A 12,644-nucleotide genomic window follows, 5' to 3' on the forward strand; every position below is an offset into this window, starting at 1 on the left:
CGATAAATATTACGGTGCACAGTAAAAAGAGTTTTGCTTGTGCATTTGGCACGAGTTCTGTTCAATTATGTAATATGATTAACGTTCCAAAAACATTGTTTGGAGGGATTCAACTGTGCCTTTAATGTGAGCATGAACACCCTGACCCATATTGCTCAGCAGTAAATGTATAAAGGAGTGGTGTAAATAAAAATGTACAGTGAAGTTCAATATGTTCTCCTAAAGTCATTGTGTTTTAATGACGGACAGCTTATTTAGATTGGGAAACGAACACACACATGACATGTCATGGTTATGATTTAACAGTCTCAGTGGTGGTTGATTGGCAGAAAAGTTTGAAATTTTCTGACCCACAATCCAGTGCGCACATGAAGTGACCTTTCTTTATAGGTCCATGGAAGTGACGTAACATCGACGAAGCCTCCATATGAAAACAAACGGGGATGCGACGGATATAAAAGCAAGAGGCAAGATCAAGGCTCAATGTTATGATGAAATAAGAGAGAAAAGTATGTCCCAATAGTATGCCTACTGCATCCTAACTAGATTCTTTTTATCGTCGGATGTAGTATGTAGAATAGAAAAAAGAAAGAGTATGCGATTCGGAACGCAACCATGGAGTGACCATAGTGACTAACTATGATTGACGGATGTTAACTCCTATCATATGAGCTTTGAGTGTTTGTCATTGAGGGGCGGTGACATCAGTCAGTCAGAGCGTCTGCAGGAAAGTTACATTGTTTTTCTCTCCGAGTCATCGGAGCGTTCAAGTAGCCGCAGTACTAGTATTTTACTGTGTTAATGTGCCTACTAGTGTTGCTACCCGTCCCGTTTTTCCCAGAATTGTTCTCTTTTTTCACCAGCTGTCCTGGGAAAAAATAAATCTCCCGGGACACAATTTGTCCCGTTTTTTGGGGGGAAATGCCAAAACCTCATTTGATTTCCTTCGTTCAGTAGTTAAGGCCGTTTCACACGGGCCGAGGCGTTTGTTGCGCCAACTAATGCTTTCTCAATGGAGAGGCGAGCGGGACCGGGCAGAGAGAAAGCGCAGCGTTCCGTTGTCAGGCGGCACGACAAGCGGGCAGGGGCGGTCTCAACTATCTCGGGGCCCGTTTCAAGACCCAGAGTGGGGCCCCCCACTTTTTTTTTTTTTTTTTTTTTTTTTTTAATAAATAATGCTTGTGCATGCTCCCGGCGAAAATAGAAAAAAAAGATTGTGGAAACCATTTGGTTCATATACGGATTATGAGATAATGGGCCCATGGGCCCAGACTCTTAAAGCCCTCCCCCACTCCTCCCTATCCCTATTCAACAGATAAAGGTGGATAGCTACTTTTTATGAACAGTATATAATTTACACATAGAAAGCTTATTACTGTAGGTGTGAGGGGGCCTTCAAGGTAAAGTTAATATCAGTAATTCTGGCTTAGGGCCCCCCTGAGCCTTTGGGCCCCTGGGCCTGGTTGCATGCAATTTTCTTCTCAAAATGCACCAGATTGATGAATTTTACTTTAAAAGGTTGCATTTTTTTCTTCCGGGGGAGCATTTCCCCGGACCACCCTACAAGGTCCAGGGTTCCCACCTCAGTCTCCTTATATATCCTACTGTAAAAAGCACTGTAGGTGTTTATGGTTATTATAGGTCATTACACTGGTCAGTCTGAACTGGTAGCCTAATAATTGCCGAGCCCTCCGCCCCAAACATCAAGTGTCCCTTTCTTTCCTAAATCCAAGGTGGCAACCCTAGTGCCTACTTGGTTTATGTGAATCACTTTTTAAATAAATTCACGGAGTTTGCCAACCGTTGTTTTACAGCCATTTGCATTGCTTTATGCTCGCGCTGATTAACAGCCGCGGTTGGCGGATTGTCACTGCAGATTAACGTGTCACCTCAAGTTAATAATGTGCTTTTGTCTATTGCTGTTTTCATGGTGTTTGAATGATGCGTGGTGTTCTGGCCGTGCATGTAGTGATTTTAGCAGATCAGCGCCGAAACAACACACTCACCTGCTTCCTCCACTATCGTCTCATTTTGCACCATTATGTTCCTGCGCACGACTGAGGTGTGTGTGTGTGCGTTCGCGTGTGTGAGTGCGTGAACACGAGATTAACTATGGTGACAGAGTGTATTCTTATGTGTTATATTGATGGTTGTGTAACAAAGATAAGGCAAATCCTGTTTGCCACAATATAAATAGTTAGTTTATTGTAAGGGAATTTGGTGTGATTGATTTGAGGCTCCATGTTATTTTCTGTCTTATTTAAAGCTGGTTTTGCCAGCATTTTGTATTGGAAACGTCAAGAAGGTTGGCTGACTAACTTGTTTTGCTCATTTTACTATTCATCTGACAACGTTTTTTTTGTCCTTAATTCTCTTCACCAGAATACACCAAATTGCTTCTCTTAAATGTTCAAATCACAAAAAAAAATTTCTGGGGCATGCCCCCAGACCCCCTACCGTTGTTTGTTTTCGGGCTTCTCACCTTTTTCATGGCTCATGAGTTTGCATGCCTGCAAGTAGGCTATAGCTGTAGCTACAGCAATAGCTGTCCCTGTTGGTCTTCACCTTTATTAGGCTACAAATTGCACTTGGGCTTAAAGGGTTTAGGTAATCTTTGGCATTCATTGACTACTACTTGAGAGCAATACCAACACTGCCCCTCCCGTTCCCTCTGAAATAAGCTTCCTAATTGGCACAATCAATCAAGGCACATTTTCACACACTGGAGACAAACTAAGAGGAAAGTAGAAGTGAGATCCACAGAAATGTCCCGAGGTTGTAAGGTTAACTATTTAGCACACAATGTTAAACACAACAAGGAAGCTTAAAATAAGGTTGACTGAGGTAGTTGTGTCCTTAATTCAACCCGGCCATGCTGGCTTTATTTATTCATGTATTGATTGTGTACTATATTACGTACACTCCTTCAGTCCATATGAGCTATATGTGATTCAACCTCACTTAGATGAACTGAAGAGAACTTTGCAAATAGGTGTCTGGAGGTTTCTTTATCCTAGCAACAAGCTCAGACTCTTGATTTATTTCATATTTAAGTAATCAACTTAGGACAAATATTTCTCTTTGTGTGCGTGTTTCCTTTAAAAGTCATAATTCCCACACTCTTTACATAGCCTATGTGTTAATGTGTACATATGTCAAAAGATTACTTGGTATAAGGCGTGCCATTATTACCAACTCTGATCACCACAACATAGTGTGGGTAAACTGACCTTGTGATGTATTCTTTCAGGTATTTTTCTTCTCCTATATTCAGCTACTACACACACTCACATACTGTATATTAACATACTGAGTGTGTTAAGTGTGTGTGTGTGTGCGCGTGTTAAATAAAGCAATTTCATGACATTTATTCGTTCCTAGACGAGTACAACGTGATAAAGTATGTTCATTTAATGAACTGTCTGATAATCTAATAACAATCCTCTGATGGATATTTTAATTATTGTCCTCCTTGATAATATAGCATATACAATATACATTTTGACTAATTCTAACATTAGCTACCACGATACAAGATAATCATTCACATGCCTATCTTTTCTTAGCTTCTGCCAAACCATGATCATCTATTGGCATGTTTTGCCTAAATCGATACTTAATGGTCATTAAGTATTGATTTAGGCAAAACCTACTTTTCTTGCTGGACAATTGTTCACTGATAAGCACCTTTCACTGGCAACAACTGACATCTGAGGTGTGTGGATTTGTTGACCCTGATGTCCTAACTAGGGCTGTCAAATTAACGCGTTAATTTCGATTAATTAATCAGAAAAATTAACGCGATTAAAAAAATTAACGCAGATTAATCGCACTTCTATAATGCCCTTTGACCCGGTGCAAAAGTGGTGCGCAGCTCGGTGAGCTGCACCTGTAGCTTACAGCCCGCACGGGTGAAAGGGAGAGAGAAGCAGAGGAAAGGGCGGGGCCGAGGGCTCTATGGAAAATAAGCATGAAGGTAGGAAGACATCTTACTTTATTCTCCGCAGTGTCTGGGCATTATTGATTTAGTGGTGCAACAATATAGGTTCAAAACAGTAGCCTATCTCTCAATCTTCATCTGTGTGTCTCAATTTTGTTTGCTAGCTGTCTCGTCTCCTGCCGCCCGCCCCGTGTGTGTGTGTGTGTGTGTCAATATTTTTGCCTATGAGTACGACGATGGTGAATGAATCGGCATATAGGCATATGTGGCAGTGCAGCGCTGTCTGTTGTGGAGACAGAAGTTACGAGAGACGGAGAGCGAGAGAGAGAGAGACAAACTGTAGCAGGCTATACAGCTGTTTATAAACAGGTATAAAAGTATGCGATTAATTTAGATTAATTAATCACAGAGCCTGTAATTAATTAGATACATTTTTTTAATCGCTTGACAGCCCTAGTCCTAACAGATAATGGGAGCTGAGCTGTGATGGACAGGGGACACATACACACGCTCCTCCTTTTAAGGCTGCAACCGATAAGAAGCAGCAAAAAAAACAACGACATGTAAGCTAGTTCATGGAAGGCCCTCGAGGTGGATGTATTATTCAGATCCTTTACTTAAGTAATAGGGGCACATCATTGTCAGAACATTACATCAAAGCAAAAGTAATATTAAGTGAAAAGAAGATGAAAAAAACTCCCCTTCAGATTGTGCAAATTATGAGTTCATTAATATGTAAACAAATTGTAAATATTGCAGCTTGTACAAATGGGTATTAGTAAAAAGCCTTGTAAAATTGTCATAATCAGGTCAGGGTGCCTCAAAATAAGTTTCTGGCAGCGGACTAAGTAAATCACTTTGTCACTCTATGCTTTTAGCTAATGCTTCTATTAAGTGGGACTAACAGTGAGTAGCATTGGGTTCACTGCCCATCTGATCAGAGGGCATTCTGATTAGATTTCTGTTTATGAGCATGGTGGCTGTTGCAGGGCCAAAATGCATACAGCAGCCACGTCACATAGATTAAATGCATCAATATCTATCTTTTCGTGCTTGCTTTTCAACATGCCCTGTTTACCGTTATGGATTTGGCTCACCTTTACCATTTACCATCTATCTATCTATCTATCTATCTATCTATCTATCTATCTATCTATCTATCTATCTATCTATCTATCTATCTATCTATCTATCTATCTATCTATCTATCTATCTATCTATCTATCTATCTATCTATCTATCTATCTATCTATCTATCTATCTATCTATCTATCTGTAGACATTCTAGTGTGATTTTGCGAGTGGTGATTTTAGTTTTTTAACATTTATTTTCATAGACTGTCCATTAGGGGGCGGCAGAACTTCACACTTGAGTCTGCATCCCAATCATTAAATCCTCCCACAGACTGTTCTGGTGCAGGGAATTGGGATCCCTCCAAGTGTGTCTGTTGCACACACCAGGGGAAAGAAGATATCTGTAAATAGCAGCTGGGTGTCTCACTCATACCCAGCAAGATCACCACATAAAAAAAATGAAAGTATCCACATTACATCCCCCCCCTGTCGCCCCAGGCAACTGTCAACCTTCTGCTCGCGAGCCCCCTGTACATCGCACAAAGGGGAACGGGGAGAGTCAAGCCGCGAACACCCTCCACTTGACTGATGTTTTTGCACCACCTCCCTATGCACGAGTTCGGGAGGTACTCAACCAGTGACATGACGACACCTTGGATGAGACTGTAGCACAAGAGGTTGCAGATAGTTCTTTTGCGTCTGCAAGAGGTTGCGGATTCCCTCTGTTGTGTTCCATGACAAGACATGTCACTTAACTCTTTCTTGTTGGCATGGCTCACCAGCGGTGGCCTCCAAGGACTCCTCTATATGCTAGGCTCAGTAGGTAGGCTATTATCCACTGTGCAGCTGAGTGAATGCCTCAAGTCAATAATGATCTTGTCATCTCTCAAGTCTGAACCGGAGGGAGGACTCCACTTGTACGCCAAGTAGTATATAATGGCCTTCATAGTACGCTTAAACATGGTCTAGAGTTACTATATACTGCACAACAAGCTGTCTGCCTCTTGGGTGTTGATGACTGCACCGTATTTTTTGTTAAAACAACATCTGGGCTATGAGTTTTGGTGACCTTTTGACATGCAAGAATATATCCAGTAACGTTAAAACACAAGCAGCGTTTGAATAACCATATGAATGTTTATAATTTGAATTGGGAAAGGATTCAGTTTTTTAGTGTGCATGTCAGGAAACTCATAACATGCAGCATCCTTTACCCAGCCGGGACAGCTGTCGTATGTTGATATGTATTAGTGGTTGGCTGAGCAACAATAAAGCGAAAGATTGCAATGCACAGTGACATAATAACAAGCAAGTCAACTTAGTATTCCTGTAGAGTGCTACATTTCAGTCAAAACTCAAAGAGACATGGCATGAGGAAAATATAGTATGCATTAATGGTTACTGTTAGTGTTGCCAACTAATATACAGGGGAAAAGTTGCTAAATGACATTGTGATATCGTAGCATGATGATGTTATTATGCAATGATATCTTCTTATAATATGTATTAAAATCAAATGTTGAAAATCTTTTTCAAACTATAGCTTCATATTGGTCTGAAGTGAGTGAGCTTGCAGTAACACAAGGTTTAGCTCTTCTCCGGTTGTTAATTATACCTTGTGGAGGAACTCTAAATTGATATTTTTTTTCTATTTTTGACTTCCTAACAAAACAGTGGTACTCCAAACTGAACGTGTGAATTATTTGACAAAATAAATCTTGGATCATTTGAAACAGTGTACAAAAAGCCTGTTGGGATTTGCTTGTTTTTTCCCCCTGCATTTGCCCACTGTTTAGAGCTGCACTGATGTGCTTTGCTCTGTAAATCAAATTGTGCCAAACGTGTTTGATAGAAAAGGCCCTGCAGATAAATCTAACAACTCTTGGCTCTGTGGAAATAGAAAAGCTGTATGAGCTAAAAAGCACCCAGCACCGGGATGTGTTGCTCCTATTTACACTTGTAATGGCTTCAAACAGAGCCATGCTCAAGTATACAGGAGGCATATTACTAACCAAACAAGGCTTAGCTTCTGGTACTGCTGTCTGTATATTGTCCATGTCTACTGCACAGATATTCTAATTAATTCAAGCACCTATTATTAATGTTGTACACTTCCTTGTCACTTTTTTGGCAATGAGGATATTATTATTTGCAGTTTTCTGTCCCTCGACAAGATCCCCCCTGAGTTTCCATTCACCTGCCCATCTTCACACCTGTTCCCACATCCCTCATCTGCTTGGCCTTCCCTTTCCAGCTCCTCCCCTGCACCTCATTCACTGATGCAGAAAATATGTTTAATCACTAGTGCACAAAACATCTTACAGTATGGTCAAATGTGCCATGTGACATGTCCCCTACGTATATTCCTCTGCACCCTCTGTGAAGGAACTGCAAAAAAAAAAACAGCTCTGAGTAAGTGTTTTTTTGTCTTTCGGCCTTTCTTAGACTTGATGAGCATGCACACACAATGATCAGTAATGAAATGGAAAGTTGCTACAAACAAGACACTGATTAAAATTTGATGGGTTTGCAAGCTAATTAGTTAGAATATAATAGAATATTGCCGATCTGAATTCCTCCACGTGTTTCATCACAGGAATTAAATTCTGCATCGAAAAAAGAAATGCAGCAGTATCACTCCCTATCTGTGGGTTGTAAGACTATTTACCATTACTACATGAGATTATTGTCACTATATGTTTGGTTGTAGAGCTGGTTTATTTGGTGATTTACCATTGTTTTCCCAGGAAGATGCATCCATTTTAAAAATGCATTTTAGACAGCTTTTCAAGAAAACTGCATTCTTAAGACAAACATCATGCTTCAATCAACAATAATTACAACATAAATAAACTAAAACTAGCGTCTGGCGGTTATATGCCTCGGTGAGGCGATCATGAGGCATGAGGTCCCAGTGACCTTGGCCTATGACCTTCAAAATCGAATTAGTTTGTCATTGAGTTAGAGTGGACATTTGTGCAAAGTTTGAAGAAAATCCCTCAAAACGTTTGTGAGATATCACATTCACAAGAACATCCCTGGCGGACATACAGACAACCCGAAAGCAAAACGCATCCGGCCTTTGGCTATTGCCAGTGCGGAGGCATGGTCCAAAAGCAGACCAAGGCCAAGCCCTCGTGGATCTTAGCTAAACAGAGTTACAAGGAGCTCCACCAACAACATACCATGTGAAACCTTAAAATCTACTTTGACAGTCCTGATTTTTGTTTGCGTGCTGAAAGATAGCCTGTAGTAATATATGCCGCCCCCCCATACGACAACCAGTAATTAACAGCAATAAAATCTGATTGGTCTCTGAGGGAAGGAACAAGGGTAAAATGGGGGAAAAATACTTAGAAAACAAACATCCTCAGGGCTTTTATTACATAGAGAAAAGAGATGCATCCATATTCTGCTTTCTGCTTCCATCCATGCTGATTTGTCCTTGAGCAAGAGCATGAACTCCTACACGCTCCTGGCAGCTCTGTGCTCTGACCCATCCGGTGAAAGGGCAATGTGTGTAACATGGCGAATAAGTTGCCTTAAAAAGGCACTCATTCCCCTTGGCCGGTTTTTTGTACCCGTGTACAGTTTGGGCAGGAAAATGAGCTTTCCCTGCTGTCGGTTCAGCAGTAATCACTGGTGTCGCCGCTCCAGAATCCAGCCGACGCTAAATATATTCCCCAAAGCTGTCTCTCTCTGCGTATCATACATCTCTTAGCCCTCTTTCCCTGTACATGTTGGGTTCCCTGTCCCACTTTTCTTTTTTTTAATTCAGAGTTTCTGCAACACATTTACATCAGGTAATACTTGGGCAGGGTGAGCTGCTGAAATATGCTTCTCATGCGGAGTTTGATGTCGACTGTGAGGTCAGCCTATCACACGTAAATGGTGTTTCCCTGGCAACCTGTTCCCTATGAGAAATGCTGATGTACGCAGTGGTGTTTGTGTGTGTGTGGAGTGGAGTGGAGTTCTCGGATCTAAAAAAATTAAAATCATGATGAAGTTGATGATGATGATGATCACAGAGGACAAATATTTGGGGATTTAGGACACAATTGAAATATGAAGTATCATAAAGTGGAACACTCTCGACGAATGTGTCTGGATAGCCTATTTGTATTAGAGGACTAGCAGTAGCAGCAACATGAAGGGAGTCACTGAAAATAAGAAAAAAGGATCAAACATTCCTTGACTGCCTCGATCGTTTCACGAAGCAGATCAAGATGAATTCTCCTGACAGTTGAAGTTAACAAACCTCTAACCTTTTTTGTACCCAGAGCTCTTGTGAGTCCAGCCTCCCCTGCTGCCAGTGTTACAAACGTCTCGGAGAAATGTGTGTGTGCTTGGACAGACACACAAGGGTCTCACTACAGCGACTCTTTGTGTTCTGCTCTAAATATTCAGACCCCCATCCGGTATTGATATACCATTACGTGTTTTGCAATTGGATTTTGTGATGGATGGAACACACAGCCATTCGCTCAGCCGTCCGGTTCTTCGGAGCAGAGGTTAATGCAACAAAATCCCCCATGTTCGACATTTGTAACTATACAAAACTATCTCTAATCCAAGTCTACAGTGTTCAGGGGAGCGTGTGTGTTTGCGTGTGTGTTTGTGCGTGCATGCATTGATTTGTTGGCCGTGTAATCCTCTATTGTGACAATGGTCAGTGAGATTAGGGGCTAGAGCCACAGCGTCGGCCCTTTTACGCGGGTAATGGGCAAAAAAAAAGGCGCGTTAATTGCCCTTGACTGTTGAAAGTAAATTAATTATTGATCGCTCTCTCAACTCCTCCTCTGTACTTACATACCCTTACAAATGCTTTTATCTTCGGCTCGGAGTAAGAACATTTCCTCTTCTCCAATCATTATGCAGGCTGGCGAGCAGGAGGACCACTGACTAGCCAAGCCTTCCTGTTTTTTATTCCTACAGTAGTTTTAGCTTTGTGAAAGGGTGAAGAGGACTGTCAGAAAATGTAACCCCTCAAAATATGCTTTGCAACCTTCTGTGATCTCTCTCTCTCTCTCTCTCTCTCTCTCTCTCTCTCTCTCAAACACATACACACACAAAAACACACACACCTACTTAGTCTCATTCATCTCCATCCCTTCTAATTTTCTAAAAGGTTCCTCTTCATGTCCTGACCACTTCATGCCTACATACATCCTACACACACACATGTTCTCCTCCTGTCCCCACACACGCAGATGTTACAAATAAATAAGAGCGGAGATTAATAAAAACCAAGGTTGAGGTCTTAAGGATGTGTCGTGAATTGATGACCGTGAATGTAAAGGCGTGGAAGCATTGCAGAGAACAGCATCATTATTATGTCTATCGATTTTCTCCTTTTGCTGCCAAAGGGAAAAAGCCACCTTGTGTTTGAAATATGAGATATAGACAAAGTCCAACATGATATAACTGCATATTTGTTTCATATGTGTCGCGGGGCACAGAATGAAAACCAACAGGCTCAGTCTGGTGCTACACATTTATTGTTGTTTTCTGCAAAATGCAAGAAAATGGACTTATTATTGACAATTGCTACACAGCATTCTTCAGTCGTACTCTTATTCAGGAAATCTCTTCATCTGACATAATGAAAATAATAACAAAATAACATCAAAAGTATCTGAAATAATGGATACACTTCCTAATTATCCAATATGTAAATAAAATAGCCAAATAGTATTTAAAGTGTTAATGACCTGAATTAAATCTAACTATTACAGTGGACCTTTTCATATCAATGCACATTCTCGTATTGCCTACATAACCAATACAATAGGACACAATGGTGAAATGCCACACAGATAATCTAACAGTACAACACCAGTTTCTTAATGAACCTACATAAACGGCCATAATCGATTAACAACACACAGAATATGAATATGAGCAGCGGGCTCCCTCGTAAGGGCTCATTGTCAAGTTATCTGCCCCGCGCTTACATACTTCTATCCTAACATGGCGGCCGTGCTATTACATTAGCTGCTAACTGGCTAATCAACGTGCTGATGCAGTGAGCCGCTCACAAACAGTTTATAACTTAACACAGTGTTATCCCCGTACAGTGCAAACATTCTCTTCACTACCCATTCTAACCTAACATCACCAGCTTACCTGCAAAATGCAAGAACATGGACTTATTATCGACATTTTCTTTCTACACAGCATTCTTCAGTCGTACTCTTATTCAGGAAATCTCTTCATCTGACGTAATCACGCGAGATTTCCACCCTATGACTTCCAGCAACTATGCTGCTCATGTAGCGCACCTGCCATCTACTGGCTATTTATGAGTATTACATCTTTAAAATTACACTGCCAAATATAAACACTGTACACTGTATTTGGACCAAAATAATTACTCTTTCCATAAACACATATGAAACATAAGGTAAACGTATAAACTCCCTCTTAACGTACATTGAATTAAAGACATACTCAGTTTAATGAGCGTCAACAGGCTTATTGCGCCACATATGCAGCCACATGTGGAAACCCTTTGGATTAAAGTTGAAAGGAGGTTTGTGTGTGGTATTTACAGTATATATGTATATATATATATATATATATATAAATACTGTACAGCAGCAGAAGACCACCAGGTGCCACTTCTGTCAGCTAAAAACAGGAAACTGAGGCTACAATTCATACAGGCTCCCCAAAATTGGACAATAGAAGATTGGAAAAAGCTTGCCTGGTCTGATGAGTCTCAATTTCAGATGGTAGGGTCAGAATTTGGCGTAAACAACATGAAAGCAAGGATCCATCCTGCCGTGCCCTATCACCAATACCATGTTCAAAGGCAATTTAATCCCTTCTCGTACCCATTCTGATGCTCGGTTCGAACTTCAGCACGTTGTCTTGACCACGTCTACATGCCTAGCTGCATTGAGTTGCTGCTATATGATTGGCTTAATCAGGTGTTAAGCAATTGAACAGGTAGTGGCCGGTGAGTGTGTATCTACTGTACGTATATAGGTCTGTGTGCACATTGTATTATAATATATATATATATATATATATATATATATATATATATATATACCAAAAGTCTAAATGCAATAGTTTAGATCGCCATAGATATTCCTAAAGCATCAAAGAGATGAACACCTCACTGCCAACACAGAGGACACAGAAAAGCCTGTGATCTGTTTAAATCGCTCCACTCAATTATTATCAAAGCAGAGATGCTACAGGAGGATTCAAGGTCCTCCGATGGAAAAGATACAAGAACAAGAGTAGCTCAAGTCACTAAGAGCAAAGAATGTAAATTGAGTTGTATTCATGACATTGGTGTGCATACAGTAAACTACTATCGAAGTCATCTAAATCTATATATATATACACATATATATATATATATATATATATATATATATATATATATATATATATATATATATATATATATATATATATAATTATATATATATATATATATAATTATATATATATATATATATATCAGCCTCTGAACAACGTCACTCTGTGGGCTTTAGAGAGGCTAGTAGGCATATTCTAACTTCGTCAGTCAGGCTAGCTTACTCCCTCTGCTTCCAGTCGTCATGCTAAGCCAGGCTATCATCAACTAGCTCTTACCACTTAAGTTGCGCTCAGA

Source organism: Ammodytes marinus, assembly GCF_949987685.1.
Source record: "Ammodytes marinus genome assembly, chromosome: 10".
In the NCBI taxonomy this organism is placed as follows: domain Eukaryota; kingdom Metazoa; phylum Chordata; class Actinopteri; order Uranoscopiformes; family Ammodytidae; genus Ammodytes; species Ammodytes marinus.